The sequence below is a fragment of the Poeciliopsis prolifica genome, unplaced genomic scaffold (genome assembly GCF_027474105.1).
Source record: "Poeciliopsis prolifica strain line A6 unplaced genomic scaffold, Auburn_PproV2 SCAFFOLD010, whole genome shotgun sequence".
Classification (NCBI taxonomy): domain Eukaryota; kingdom Metazoa; phylum Chordata; class Actinopteri; order Cyprinodontiformes; family Poeciliidae; genus Poeciliopsis; species Poeciliopsis prolifica.
In genome coordinates, this window is record NW_026562385.1 from 12,502,282 (window position 1) to 12,517,718 (window position 15,437).

General features: G+C 41.6%; 1 protein-coding gene and 1 long non-coding RNA gene across 2 annotated transcripts in view; both read right to left on the reverse strand.

The window, feature by feature from the left end:
* LOC129363584 (uncharacterized) overlaps nucleotides 1–4,570 on the reverse strand; it is a 37,162-nt gene extending 32,592 nt beyond the window's left edge. The window contains exon 1 of the mRNA XM_055035774.1: nucleotides 4,441–4,570. The gene's annotated coding sequence lies outside the window, so the exon portion shown is untranslated. The remainder of the gene's footprint in view (nucleotides 1–4,440) is intronic.
* Nucleotides 4,571–6,112: 1,542 nt separating this feature from the next.
* LOC129363585 (uncharacterized) lies at nucleotides 6,113–11,642 on the reverse strand. The gene is made up of 3 exons (XR_008606326.1): nucleotides 11,552–11,642; nucleotides 11,278–11,414; nucleotides 6,113–10,098 (listed from the first exon to the last, which is right to left on the reverse strand). It is a non-coding gene; the product is annotated as an uncharacterized LOC129363585 (long non-coding RNA).
* Between the last annotated feature and the right edge of the window lie 3,795 nt (nucleotides 11,643–15,437).

Genomic DNA, 15,437 nt, shown 5'->3' on the forward strand with positions numbered 1-15,437 from the left:
AGAACTCTCCACTCGAAAGAGTTGAAGTGAGAAATTACCACAACAGGTTCTTTCAATTGCTGCCCTACTGAATCAGATCTCCAGTTTCTAGGACTCCCCAGGAGTCGACAAAACTGGTCCAAATTTTTACAAAAAAAAATGGGGAAAGGGATAAGTAAAACTAACCCAATAGACAGTCTAAAATGAAACAACTGGAAGTTTATTAAAGATCAGGATCGGTGAAAAATAAAACACTTAGGTAAATGGATAACAAAGTATAATTTTGATGGCAGTCTGAACATACAGAAATTAATTCTACTGCAAGATAAAATAAAACAAAAAACAAATTCAAATTAAAAAAAAATGTACGAGGAAGGGTATGATGATGTACAATTTTGGTTAGAAGTAGCACAAAAACGAGAAAGTGGGGAGAAAGAAATTACAAAAGAAAAGAAAAAGGTTCCAGGAGCCTTTTTCCAGGATGAGGAACAAGTGATCTATCAGGAGAGGAGAGGAAGAGAAGGCTTTAGGGGCAGAGGTCAGAACCTTAGAGGTTTAAAAGGGAGAAGGGGGAGAGGAAACTACAGGCAAAGCTACTCAGGGTGCTGGTGTTGCGGGCAGGAAGGACATTTAGCCAGAGATTGCCCGGACAAAAACACAGGACAGTCAGCATTATTAAGATCAGAGAAGTTGGGGAGTGAAGAGGTCCAGTTAAATCTTCAGGATTTACTTTCTATGGACAGACCTGAAATAACCCTAATAAATGGCAAACCTGTAAATTTCCTCTGTGACATGGGTGCATGTAGAACAACATGTAGAGAAAACATTCCTGGGGTAAAAAGAATGTTTACCCCATTCATGGGGTAAACATCTTATGACACTAGTCATAAGATCAGCTGTGGGAAAATTGACCCAATTTAATGAATTAAAGTCAGTGTGGCTTAGAGATCCACAGGGTCAGGAATGTCAGCTATCCATCGTAATGTTTCCAGAATGCCTAGTAAACTTATTGGGGAGAGATGGATTCTTGCAGCTGGGGTTCTTGCAGCTATGTGCCCATCCCAACCCCTGATGGGCACATAGCAGTCAGAAATAAAAGAGGGGGATTTCTTTGTTGTCCAGGGACATGGGGAACCGCATTGCTTTTATTCATAGGACGTGCCCAAAAAACCCCCCACACAACACAGCACAAACACTTCTGGCAGGGGGGCGTAAAGCTATTTCTGCCCCACAGGATCAAATGTCTCCTAATTATCTGCACGTCACACTTTGGTTCAAAACAGTTCCTGGGCCTGATAGGAACTATGAAGCGAGACTCAACAAGGTCACCCCAGCCAAGATAACTGTGACCTATCTGTACACAGACACAAAACATGTGCCTGATCCACACACATTGTTGAATTCTCTTAGATCAGATGCAAAAGTATTCACGGTTGTAGACATCAGTAATGCCTTTTTCTCAATACCAATTGAGAAAAAGAGTCTTGCTGACAAGTTGTCAAAACTGGGTTCCTAATTATATGGAAATTGTGACACCTCTGAATAAATTAATGTATGAAAAAGACATTAATGTCTGGTGGTGCGGTGATGACAAAATTTTTGATAGATTACCTCGGAAGGTAACAGAGATGTGTGCATTAATTTCTTTATTATTGCCTGTTTCTGTTTATCCAATGACTGCTGATAATCTAATTTATGCTTTAATTGATGTTGTGCCTCAGCAGTGGCGTCAGTTGCAGAAGCGAGACCTGACCTGGAGGAATAATGATCCTACATACATCGTTGCCATTGGTGTTCCCCGTGGTGTACCAGATGAGTATAAATTGGCCGACCAAATTGCAGCAGGTTTTGAATCCACAATTTGTTGGTGGTGCACATTAAACAAAAACGCTGACAGAATCAACTACATCCATTTCAATGTACAAAAACTGGGCAACTGGACACAGGCAGGCTTCGAGGCGATGCACGAGCAGCTGGCCGCTACATCACTGATGGCTTTACAGAACCGCATGGCACTGGACACGGTGCTGGCTGAACGAGGGGGAGTGTGAGCGATCTTTGGTGAAGGATGCTGCACTTTTCTACCCAACAACACAGCAGCTGATGGCGGCCTGACGAAGGCCATTGAGGGGCTCCGTACCCTTACTGTGTCGATGGCTGTCTTTGCTGCCATTCTAACCTTGTGTGGATGCTGTTGTATTCCTTGCCTGCATTCTTTGTTTAATCGTCTCATCACTACAGCAATTTAGCCCATGGGGAACCAGATGACACTGATGTATCCTTTACTGGCAAAAGATCCTGAGTCTAACAGAGAAAGCTCTGATGAGGATTCTTTTGAGGTGTATCCTGATTCTAAGTTTTGGACTGAGTATAAACCTTGAGTGTAAACATGTTTGCTTTCTTAGAAATGGACTCCCAGCTGAAAACCGTTTGAAGTGGCTGTTTAGGAGGGATATGAAAATTAGAACAAATATGTGATAAACAGGGGGGGAATGTTGGAGAAATTGTGGTGTTTAACCCTAACAAAAATAAAATAAAATTGTAAAGTTGATGGAAAAGCTTGTAGACTTAAAATATCGCCTTTTCAGGAAACTGGTGTCAATTTTCAAGAGACAAATTCAGGCCAGCCATCCAGCCGAAACCTCTTGTCTCACCATCAGCAAACAAATCCAACTATTTGCCACCAACTCATCTTTACACCAACATCCAAGCCTTTCGTCACGTTTATATTCACAACCCAGATTCCAGTTCAGAACACAAGTGGGTAACTTCAGCACTTTTTGGCGAGCATGAGGAACGTGTCCTGATGCACAAGCTTTAAGTTTAAAAAAGAGAGAGAAAAATGACAAGACTCGTCTCAAGGTGACATGGGAAAAAACAGCATGAAGGGAAAAACTCAGAAATGCTGAGATCTGAGCTCAAAAAAGTTTCTAGAAAAAAACCCCACTTTTTTTCCAATTCAAATTTCTGTTTTTTTTTTTTTATTTTCTTCTTCTTATTTATTTATTTATTTATTTAAATCGACTCGTCCACAACGGCACCAAACTCGGCGTTGTAGTGAACGCCGTCAGTAACAGTTTGTTACTCCTTTGAACACAAGAGGTGGTTACGGCACGAAGAACTGAACTAAACAAACGACAGAAAGCAAAACTTTAAACTCGTTTTGGTTTTCTTTCAAAACACAAAAGAAAACCACGGGGAAACTTGATGTTTTATGTTTTCTATTAATTTACTTGAATATGCATCCACCATTATCTAAGCAGTCATGCGGCCAGAGGGGAGGGTCACTGAATATTTTAATAATCACCTCTTCGCTATTCATGTTTTTCACGTGACCCATTGTTGTTCATATTTATTATTTATTATTTTTCTCATTAATATGACTCAAGTGGCACATGAGGCATTGAGAACATGCGCACACAGTACGAATGCTCTTATTGAGCAGAACGTCTCAATGCTCTGCCCAAACTGAGCAACTTCAATAAATACTTTAGTCATAAACCAGAAACAAACAGTTTGTTGGATTGAAAAATATTATTATTCTTTTTTATTTTAGAATTATTTATTTGGCAGGATTTTTTAAAATGTTTTTTTTAAGCACCAGAATTTGAAAATAAAATAAAATTTTTCTCCATCTGATGATCTGGGTCTGTCTGAGTGGCTCTCCCTGACCCCCTTCTTTTTTTTTTTTTCACAGAATACTTTTACTTTTACTTGATTACAACTTTTGTCCTTTCACTTTTAATTCCTGGTGTTCTTCACTCTCCTTCCCCTCCTCTAATGTTAATGAAGCATCCAGGCCTTTAAAAGTCCCTGTTTCTTTTACTCTACTGGCTCATTTTCATATTACAAAAAAAAAAAAACAATATGAAGAACACCAGGATTTGAACCTGAGACCAGCAGCACAGTCATTTTAGATTTGTTTTTTGTTTTTTTTAGACACATGAAAAAAAAAAATTGTTCCAGTAACTGAAAAACTGCATAAAATTGCCTCCCTGTTCATCCCCTCTCCAAAAAAGAAATAAGTCTGTATATTCAGAAAGAGAGAAGAAATTTTGATTTCCATAAAAAAAAAAAGATTTCCATGATCCCGTTTTTCTGCAATGGAAATTGAAGAGAGAGAATGATGCCTTTGTTTCAGGAAGTGAAACATGGAAACGATCAACGTGTGGAGCAGATGTTTGTGATTTCCTGACTGTTCCCTGACCGTTTCCCCGCTCCTCTCTGCAGAGGAGCAACAAGTCCAAAGTCCCTCTGTGTGTCTGACTGGACAGAAGAGCGTTTCTGCAGTTCCATGCAAAAAACAAATAAAATTATTTTTTAAAAAAATCAACTGAACTCGCATATACTAGACACAGGCATCTATCTATCCTCGTTTCTCCAAGTTTGTTATAATTATTACTCTGCATCCGATCCTACGGAGAGCATTCAGAAACTCTCCAGAACAGAACCATCACTTACCGCAGATGAAGAAGCGGTTTGGTTCCGTAAAGCTTCTCTGCTGCCAGACTTTCTGATCAAACTGTCTCCCGTTTCATAGAAAACGTTAATGATCCAGTGGAGCCGTTGTGCTGCATGCCTCACTGCAGCTCCTCACTGAGCCTCTCACTGAGCCCTGCACGCCTCCTGCTCTTGTAAATCACAGCTTTACTTTCACTTTCGATGCGAAGCCTGTCCTCCTCCAAGCATGATGTCATCCTGGACTTTCCAGACGGGGTGAAGCCTACTGCGTCCCTAATAGAGGCAAACACAATGAGCTGAAGGCATCTGGAAGGGGGAAAATCTAGGGGCCTCATCCCAGGGGTCATGACCTACAGGGCTGGGGGGTCGTAGACTGAAAAAACACAACAGGTCTGATGAGAAGAGGAAGAAAAGATGTGTGTCTGGTAAATTTCCCGAAGCGTGTTTGTTCTTCATTCTGAAATTTTACTCAAGTTACAGGCGAGAATAAAATCATAGTTTTTATTTATTTATTTTTTACCAGGGTACTATTAAAATTACACAAAGTCTCAAAGGGCTTTATTCTGATTATAGAGTCGTTTCCGATTTTGTCAAGAAATCTTTTATACAATCAACAAAATTCATGTGGTCATTTTGTTCACTTAAAGTCATAAAGAGGGCCGATGGCGACACCAAAACCACAGAGGGATAAAACCAGCCAGGAAACATGAGGAGAACTGAAACAAGTTCTGGAAAAGTTTTAAATAATGGATCTGGGCTGATGGAGCCACTGGTTGCAGGATTGAGGGGATGAAAAATAAATCCAACACTAAAGAGGAACTAAACCCAAGAAACAACTGCATCAAGAAATAGACATAATGAACTAAAATGACTAAGACAAGGTCCTCTTCCAAAAGCAGGAAGAGGAAGAAGCAGAAATAGAACCACAAAGCAACATGCTGATCATGTAAATCTGGTTTTAATTCCCTTGCAGAAGCAACATAATTAATTACTCCCCTTTTTCAGCGTTATGTAACTCATGGAATTATAAAAACTGAGTTTGGAATAAAAAGAAAATAAATTGAACCTGGACTTTTTACTGGTTTTGATGTTGCTTTATCTCGCAGCACCTTAAGTTTTACTGATTTATATTGTAAAAAAAAAAAAGAAGAAAAAATTAAAAGAAAAAAAAATTGTGTTTCAGAGCTCTCAAGCTGACATGGTAGATATAAGAATCTGCTTTAAATAACTTGAAAACTGAAACAAACTCAATCCGAAGCGTCTCCCCTCCCTCTCAAACAATGTGGATTTTCCCACTTAGGCCGATTAAAAACACATGCGCACAAGTCGTAAAACATGCACAAAAATGAATGTGGTATCGAAGTGTGCGTTCACATTACGCACACATTTTAAAATGTGCAGCAGCCAGGCAAACTTTTTCAGTGGACAATATCAAAGCACAAAGCGTCAAAACTCACACAAATACAGTAAAATCTGACGACATTCAGTGTTATTCACATCAAGAAGCATCGAGTCCGATGTTTTTTATGATTTTAATATTTTATTGTTTAAACTGAAGCGCATTTATCCTCAGACAATAAGCCAACACGCGCATAAAATAAAGAAAAGAAAATAAAAGCATGTGGAAACCAAAATCCAATCTGAATAGAACTTTTCTTCTTTGTGTCTCATCATTTGTAACGCAGATTCATCTCTTTGCTCCGTGCGTCAAAGCGCATAAAATCCATTTCCATTTCATTCTCACTAAAATTGGATCAGCAGATTAACTCAAACCTGCTGATCACAAATAATCAACAGGTTTGATTGTTTTTAAGGTGATCGAGGTGTGTATAATCAAACATCACCTTGATGGAGAACATCAGGGACTAATGGAGGGATTCAGAGGGAGTGATTGATCAGAGATCATATTGATCTGCTGGTAGATGATGATGATGTATCAGTGGTCAGATCACCCAGACTGGATCTCTGAGCAGAACTCTAGAAGCACCCATGTGGCACCGGAGCAACTGCAGTCATCCACTTCATCAATGTGTCTTTAAGGACAGAAATCATCTCTATTCTGTAAATGTACAACTTATGAACATGTTTCCTCTATTTAGAATAAACGTCCACATTCCCACTCAGTGACTCTCTGACATGCTGTGTGTCTTTAAGCCCTGGCTGAATGCTCTGCTGTGCAAACAGGCTTCAGTCTCTTTTTTAATTAGGTTTTTTTAAATTTATTTTTCTTTTTCTTTTTGTGAACTGCCCTTATTAGCCCTGAAAGCACAATCCTTATGTAAGATTATTATCTTTAGACCAGTTCTGTGTCTGGTCCTGCTGGTGTTCAGTTCCTCTGAGCTTCCTGCCAACATTTCTGCTCTAACTACGACACTAGAGAGAAAGAGAGAAACTATTTGTATTTTATTAGGAATAGGAACTGTCCCAACATTTTTCTATCCATCTGTTCTCTCAAATCATTTGGGAAGTTCCCAGGCTTTCCCAAACAGCCAGAGCATTTCACAGAACGACTTGTTCAAGTGGCAAAACATGAGACAACGTCTCTCCTGCAGCACCCTCAGTTCATCTCTCAGGACTAAATCAGTGAACATGTCAGCGCCTCAAAATGACCCATCCTGGTTTCCTGGTGTTTGGATAAGTCGGTCAAATTGATGAGTTGTGTTTCCTACATTATTCTGCTGATGTTCTGTCGTAAAATAAAGTTTTTATGACAAGGCCTGTCAATTAGAATTATGGGAAATCAGTGGCAACAGACTGGATCAGATTCACATGAACGCATTTTACTGTCATTTGCAAAATTCCAGACTAAAGAAAAATAGGTAGAAATGGGAACAGAACTAAGAGAATCTGCTTGAGGAAAACGCAGGGAGAGGAACTCCATCAGCATCTAGTTGTGTGCTGTAAATCATTTCGATGACAGAAATGAGCGTTTTATCCTAAGCCTCTTCCTGTTTGAACTCTCAACTCCTCTGCCAAAGCCTCACTCCTCTTCTTCCTCCTCTCCTCTCTGGCCAAATCCTCGTCCTTCTGTTGTTAGAAACATGAAACATTGTTTTGTGGTCTGGCTGCTTGCGCTGCACACATCCCAGTTTGATATGACCCACCTTTGATCCTGCAACGAGAATAAAGTCGACTGACAACGTTTGTCATCACATTTGTCATTGGGTTTCCCAATAACTTCATCCATTCGTCAATCCAATGACATTCGACCCGAATCCAAACACCACTTCAGGCAGGCAAACCAGCGTGAAACACTGCAAATGTTCCCCGCAGAATAATTACATGTAATCTCCTATCTCATATATATAGGATCACACTCCAAGCAGGATCAGGTTGCAGATATTTAAGACTAACAGCAACCTGGATACATGGGTAATCCGGCTTCCTCGGTCCAAAAAAACAAAAAAAGACATGACTGTCGGGTTCATTGGTTTCTCTAAATTCTTCCTATATGTGAGTGTGTGTGCACGGTTGTGTGTCCTGTCTGTTTCTGTGTTGCACCTGTCCAGGGTGACCCCGCCTCTCGCCCGGAGCGTCCCTGGTCCCTCATAGGCATCTGACCCCACGAGGGACCAGAATGTGAAAAGATGGATAGATGGAAAGCTTATGACATGGGAAGTGACCCGAAACGAAACATGAGATGTACAAACTTAGAAAAAAAAACAAAGGAAAAATAATCCGCCCTCACACATAAAGCAACACAATCCGAAAGCTGGCCGGTGTTGAAATAGAATTTTAAAGTAGCACAATAGTACATAAGTTAACTTTTAGGTTAAGATAAACTTAGATACAAATCCAAACTGGGACAGCTGGTGACTCTCAGAACTTACATAAATTCCTAATCAGAAAGCAGTCTTATACTCCTTAAGGAACATTTCAGACAGGGAGTGTATTGGCTATCAGGGCAATAAAAAAAACACCAACTACTTTCTTGTGAAAGCATCTTGAGGCAGAGATAACGTTCCAGCTCCACGCTGTAAATCAGGTCGGAGCCTGGTACAAGAAGAGCTGGGGGTTTGGGTCTAAGAGGTGATAAAATTAACATTGAGACAGCCCACACAAAGGAAAAGAACACACCTCCTAATGCATATATTTAAATGAGGAGAATACGCAGTCTATAAAATGATTTTGTTTTACAGCAGAAGTTCGAATCGCTTGGTGATGAGTGAGTGGTTCCCAAAAATGCATTTTTGAATCAGGTAATATTCTGTTTTGTCATTGGGTGTTGACTTCATGATAATCTGGGTGTAAATGGTGTTCTGTTATTCTGTATGTATTTGTATTCACTTTTGGATAAAACTCTGGATATCTGAAATCTGACGTCGTATGATTGCTCTTTTCTGTCTGCACACTTACACAGACACAAGAATTCGGGACAAAGAATTAATTAACGAGCTAAATCAAGTTATTTCTCTTTTTAATTCTTAACACCGGACAACAGAAAGACCCAGGAAACTCAGGGAACAATGATAGAACTGCAAAAACACAAAGAGCAAAAATAATGACTAGTTGCTTATAATAAACACTTTCATCAATTAAATCTCTGCAACAAACGAAAAACACTGCAGACCTGCATCAAATATGCTCAAACTCAAATCCAAAGAATCTGGCAAAACCAACAATATAAAAAAACCGAAACATACAACATGACCTGATGCAGAACAAATGAATGAAGCCTAAATGCAGAGCCAAAAACCCCAACGCCCAGAAACAAGGCTGCACACCGAAACGCCACTGACAGTGTGACATAAAACAACAACAATATGATTTTAAATTAATTTAAAAGTTTCCCTCCAAACCTGACACGACTGCCAAGCAATGGGGCCATGTGGGACCAACACCCACAGCACCTGTTGGAACCCACCTGACATTTTGAACCCATCATAGTGGTTCCTTTGTATCCTTATCCAGTGAATCATGCGATTCCCTCCTGCCTGGGATTAGAGTGCAGGCGACTATTTGCAAGAGTTTAAAATGTGAAAAAAAGGCCATCATTAATCTGGGTTTGTTTTTCACCGAATCGATAAAGTGCTTCCACTCCTGGCCTTAAACCAAGCGGCAAACAGGAAGGCAAATAAGATGAACTCACATTCCTCAAGGAATTAAAAAGTCAATGCAAATGTGTTCAAACAAATCAAATCAGTGGCAGTAAAAGTTGGGCAAAAATCAAATCTCAGTCTGGCTGAAGGGCGATCTGTAAAATCGATACTTTTTAGATGAGTTTTAAAAGTTACCTGTGAACCTTAGAGGAGGCGTTGTTCCCCCATACGCTTCCATTTAGAGCTGGGAGGAACAGAAGCAGCTGAACAGTAAGGAGTTGGTTCAGTCTATTACATAAACGGTTGCTATCCCACTTTCCAGTTTCCCTTAATGAAATGTGCTTTCTGAGAAGTGAAATCTTTGCACTTTATAACTTTGTTTCTGGTTAAATTATAATTTTTTTTTTCTCCAAGTTGGTCTGCAGATTCCAGTTGAGGGAAAAGTCAGCATCTGTGTCCTTCTTGGCATATTAGGAACAGGTAAGGCTGATTAACCATCTGATTGGTTCGCGGTCCTCTGCTGGTCCAATGGTGGGGGAGTTCCTGCAGCTTCCAGGCAGCCAATCAGAAGAGGAGCTGTCACAGCTGAACCTGCATAGAAGAAAAGAGCCTGCACCGCCTCCAGAGGACGGAACAGTTACCAGCAACAGAAACAGCAGCTGTTTTTCCTTTAATGCAGAAAAGTTTAATGCATAGTAGAGCCATTCCTTGAACTGACTCACTTCATGCCTTTATATGAAACAGGAAGAGAAGCTACTGTGCAAAACTCTAGAGCTTTAAATCAAATCAAATCAAATTTTATTTGTATAGCACATTTCAGCAGCAAGGCATTTCAAAGAGCTTTACATCATAAACACAAAAACACAAAGTCATGCATCATGGAATCAACAATACATTGTTACATATTACATTTCAAAATCAACTCTAAACAGGTGTGTTTTTAGTTGCAATTTAAAGGAAGTCAGGGTTTCTGCTGTTTTACAGTTTTCTGGAAGTTTGTTCCAAATTTTTGGTCCATAGATGCTGAAAGCTGCTTCTCCTCTCTTGGTTCTGGTTCTGGAGATGCAGAGCAGAACCAGAACCAGAAGACCTGAGAGTCTGGATGGTTGATACAACAACAGCAGATCTTTGATGTATTGTGTTGCTAAACCGTTCAGTGATTTATAAACTAACAACAGTATTTTAAAATCTATTCTTTGAGCCACAGGGAGCCAGTGGAGGGACTTTAAAACTGCTGTTATGTCTCTATCTTTAGAGCAAGTCTGGTTATGTACACCAACGTATTTTGACCTCTGGCTAAGTGAGCTAGCCCACACAACTTAGCTCGACTTGAACAAGCAGAAGCCAGAAAGCCTGGGGAAACAACACCCAAGATGCGATCGGGTGATGTGGTTGCAAATGGTCGATAGTCGTTATGTGATGATAAACTACCCTACAAGTAACTGTTTACTGAGCAGGCACGTTCAGCCTGATTTATTCCAAAACAGGAAACAGAGCCACTTAGCTAAAACAAATCTAAACGTCCTGCTGGAAGATCTCGCTGGTTCTCGTTTGATCCTTATTTGCAACACAAGTACAATCCTGCTGGCAAAAGGTAAGGATCCACAAAGTTGGGATGAAAACACTGAGAGCTGGAGGTGACCTCTGGGACGACCTCTGAAAGATGGCGCTCGACACGCTCAGGTCTGTTCATTCATAACAGAACCTACATGTGATCCGTGAAGCTCCATGTGATGTTTGTCAATTCAGAACTAAGAAAAGGATATTTATCGGAACGTTGCGGTCAGGATTTACTTACCAATGATTTGAGTGACATTGAACCTCAGGTCTCTCCTCACCGCATCGGTAATCGAAACCTTTGACAGCAGTCGACTCTAAGGCATTGAGTCGCAATGCCAGAAATATGCGGAGGAAGATTATTCATGCTTCTTTAAACTGTTAGAAAAAAAACACACACACATTCGTTTCCTTCTCATTGCTGCTTACTGTCTTTAAATTGGCAAGTTACTAAAATTCCAGCAGTGCACAAAAGCTTGTGGATGTAATGTGATCAAATGAAGGGGCATGGATACCTTTTAAATGGTTTCCAAATCTTTCTTATTAACAGAGTAGTCCGTTGTCAGTCGTTCAAACACAAATGTGCTGCAGCAGAGGCAAAGCGCCTCGGGGAGGTAGGCGGGCTCCAACTCCTGAATCAGCCGCAGATGTCTCCTCTGATTGGCTGCTGGACGATGAGCGCCACGGCTGACTTCTGAATATTTTTCATGCAGCTGCTCATGTCCGTCACTGCCATGACTTATCCTGTGAACAAACTTGTTCATGTGTGAATTTCATCTCATTTCTTATTTCATGGAAATGCCTCAACTGTGATATTGTTTATTTATTTATTTATTCTTACATTAGCAGGAAAATAGGCAAAGATTTCCGCAAAATATTAATGGAAACTTATTTTTGCACTATTGTCATGATTTTTCTAGGAATCTACACAAATAAAAGAATTCTCCAAGCCTTTCTTGCTAGGAAATGGAACGCATGCTCCTCTTCCTCAAAGTTAGAACATCAAAGTTTACACACAGTCACAAAAGTCCTCTGAGGAGCGTCATTTAACTTTCATAACACCTTCCATAAAATAACGTCTCATGTTCTCTTGGCTGCTGCTGCGACTTTCACAGCTGCTTAAACCATTTCAGAGCTGAAGGAGACGGGACCCTCCAGTCAGTGTCCAGTAACTGTGGTTTTAATTAGAGCTTTTTGAAGAAAGGTGCTGTTATTTCCACCCTTTGAGACCATAATTTTACAGGTTACTGTGGGAACCCACTCTTGGGAAGTGGTATGAATGAATGAATGAAAAAAACAACAACATAAAAACAGATATACAAAAGCGTTTCACTGTAAAGATAGTTTGTAGTTCTGGTGCAACCTGAAGCAGAGTATTCAGGTTTATGTCTGGTTGAACGATGTGTGTGCCCGGTAGATTTTTTTTTTCTTTTTGGGCGGGGGCGATTTTGTTGTAATCCAGAGTGGGGCCCAGAAGGAAATCTTTGGGAACCACTGAACTATGCCATCCTGGATAAGATCCCACCGGCACTCAAAGTTCCCCTGCTAGAGGCCCGTCTGACGCTCCCCGATCTTCATCTGGATGATCCAGAGGAGCCATGGGAGAAGGTCATGAGGTCAGATGACACTTAAACAGAAGAACACAGGGGGGAGACCGGAGTTTTTGGGGGGCAATTTTCTGCAAAGTGGACAGAAGAACCGCACTTCACTGAGAAGAGGATGGATGGAGCCGGAAGCCAGGGTTTTGGTCAACAGCCTCTTTCAGGTTGAAGAGGGGTCACGTCTGCCAGCAGGATGAGGATCTGAAAACACACAGCCAAGGCAGATGAGGACTCTCTACAGAAAAATGTTGACACAGGAAGAAAATTGACAGACCACCCTCCTGTACGTCACAGTGTGGTGTCTCTTGAAAACTCTCCAAACCATCTGGCAGAAAATTCTTCTGCCCACCACAACTTTCCACAACAGATGCTTATAGCTTTGCTCGTCACTTGCACTCTTAAAGAGCCTTAAAACCTGTTAGCCATGAAGTGTTTGGTCAAGGCCTCACACAAAGCAAAGGGCAGTATTTTTTAAGAGAAAATAAACCAGATCTTTTTTTTTTTTTTTTTTTAACTTGCTCTTGCACGGGGAATGTTGGCAGAAATATTTCTTTCTCTTGGACGCTGAACACAAGCTATGAAAGACATTGAAACGTGGCGTTGTAGTTTGCATGTTGTGTTTCCCATTGCTGCTACCTGAACTTTAAGGCAAAAAAAACCCAATGTTTGCATTCCTTCAGTAGAATCAGCTCCCTCGTCTTCATCACTCCATCTCGCTTTGTCCTACAAAACAGCAGATAAGTCGCTCAAGTATTGGCTGAAATCACTCAGCCAAGACTTGAGTTCCAGATCATGCCTCCGCCGCTGTGAGCTCAGCGTTGTGTTTTCACTTGCCCTCATTGGGTAACAAGGCAGCGCTGGTGTTTGGACCAAATATTACAGACAGAAACTGCAACACTCTGCTGTACCATGGTGCCTGTGGTAATCTGTGTGATCACAGAATAAAAGCACAACAATTACGTTGATGTTTTAACATGTTTCAGATTTATATGTGTGTCCCACACACATATAAATCTGAAACATTTATATGTTACTGGCTCCAGTAACATATTCTGGGATAACTGGCTCCAGATCATTCCTCTTTTTAGGTGCAGAGATTAGTTTCTGTTCAGCTGGAGAAAGTTTTGGCACATCCACACATTCAACTGATCTGTTAGGTGGTTGGATGGGTCCAGAGTCGCCTGGTGACGTCGTAATGTAGAGGATCAGAGAAAACTTCAGCCAAGAGTTTAAGGAAATAATAGAAAATAACAACTTCTTATCGACGTAATTGTTGACTGAAAATGCAAACCATATTCCTCAGATTAGGGTGATGACCCACAGAAACCAAGAGGATCCACTAAACCGAAGATGGAATTTGACTTTCGTCCAAGTTAAGACATGAATCCACAATCAGATCTATTGATTTATTTTTTGGGTAGGTCATTTGGGTGTCAGCAGAATACGGCTATTTAGTTTGTAGGCGTGGATGCCTGATTTTCATCTTCATCGGACAGAAAAGAAATGTTATGAACCGCAGCAGGAACACCTGCTAGACAAAGAGCTACAAGCCCAACATTCACCCCAACACATAGAGAGGTCCTTCAAACCAGCTGCTGCATAAAAACACATACGAGAGCAGAGCCAGAGCAGGATCTTAATGTAAAATATGACATTAAGATCATATTTTAATGTGATCTTAATGTCACATTAAAACCTTACACAATGAAACCTTTGCTCACGAAGCTATTATCCCAAACAAGAAAATGGCTTTAAAATAGAACCCGAGGTTTTACGGCACTCCGGCTGAAAACCAAGGCAGCTTTCGATGAATTGTTTTCACATAATCCTGTGGAAGCAGTTTGGCAGAAGTGAAAACAGGAATGGAACCAAAGTTAATCAATAAGTGTGCTTTTTTTTTTTTTAATTCTGTCACGCCCAGGCACGGATGGACACAGGGACTGAACAGTGAATACCAAACCAGACGTTTATTGGGAAATTGCTTATTCTTGGTCAGACAGGCCAGGGTCAGAACCGGGAATCCAAATCGGGATCAGGCAGTCTCAGGGTCAGACAGACAGGGGGTTGAAGCCAGGAGGTCCTTATCCAGCGGGGAGAGTCAGGGATCGGGGACAGGAGAGGAATCGCTGAGGGTTTCACAACAATCTGACGCCGTGCAGGAGGAGTTCCGTCCTAATATGGCAGCAGCTGAGGATCAGGCGGATGCCGATCAGGTGCGAGTGGTCACAGCTCAGCGGCAGCTGTGACAGGTCCCCCCCCCTCAAGGCGCCCCTCAGGACAGCCGACGGTCTCCCCGACGACGGTAGAAATCCCGGACGAGCTGGGGGTCCAGGATAGCAGAACGCGCCACCCAGCTTCGCTCTTCAGGACCATAACCTTCCAGTCCACCAGGAACTGGAGACCACGCCCCCGACGGCGCACATCCAGGAGACGGCGAACAGTGTAAGCAGGACCACCATCAACAATCCTAGGAGGAGGGGGCGAGGGTACGGGAGGACACAGGCGACTAGAGACGACAGGTTTAATCTGAGACACATGGAACGAGGGGTGGACCTTCATAGTGCGAGGCAGGGCAAGGCGAACAGTGACTGGATTGATGACCCTAGTAATGGTGAACGGGCCAATAAAACGAGGCGAGAGTTTCTTACAGTCTGTTTTTAGAGGTATGTCCCTTGTGGACAACCAAACCTCCTGACCCGGTTGGTAACTGGGAGCGGAGGCTCTGCGACGATTGGCCAGGAGGCGATTGCGTTCAGCTGTCCGGGAGAGGGCCGCACGGGTCTGTCGCCACAAACGATGA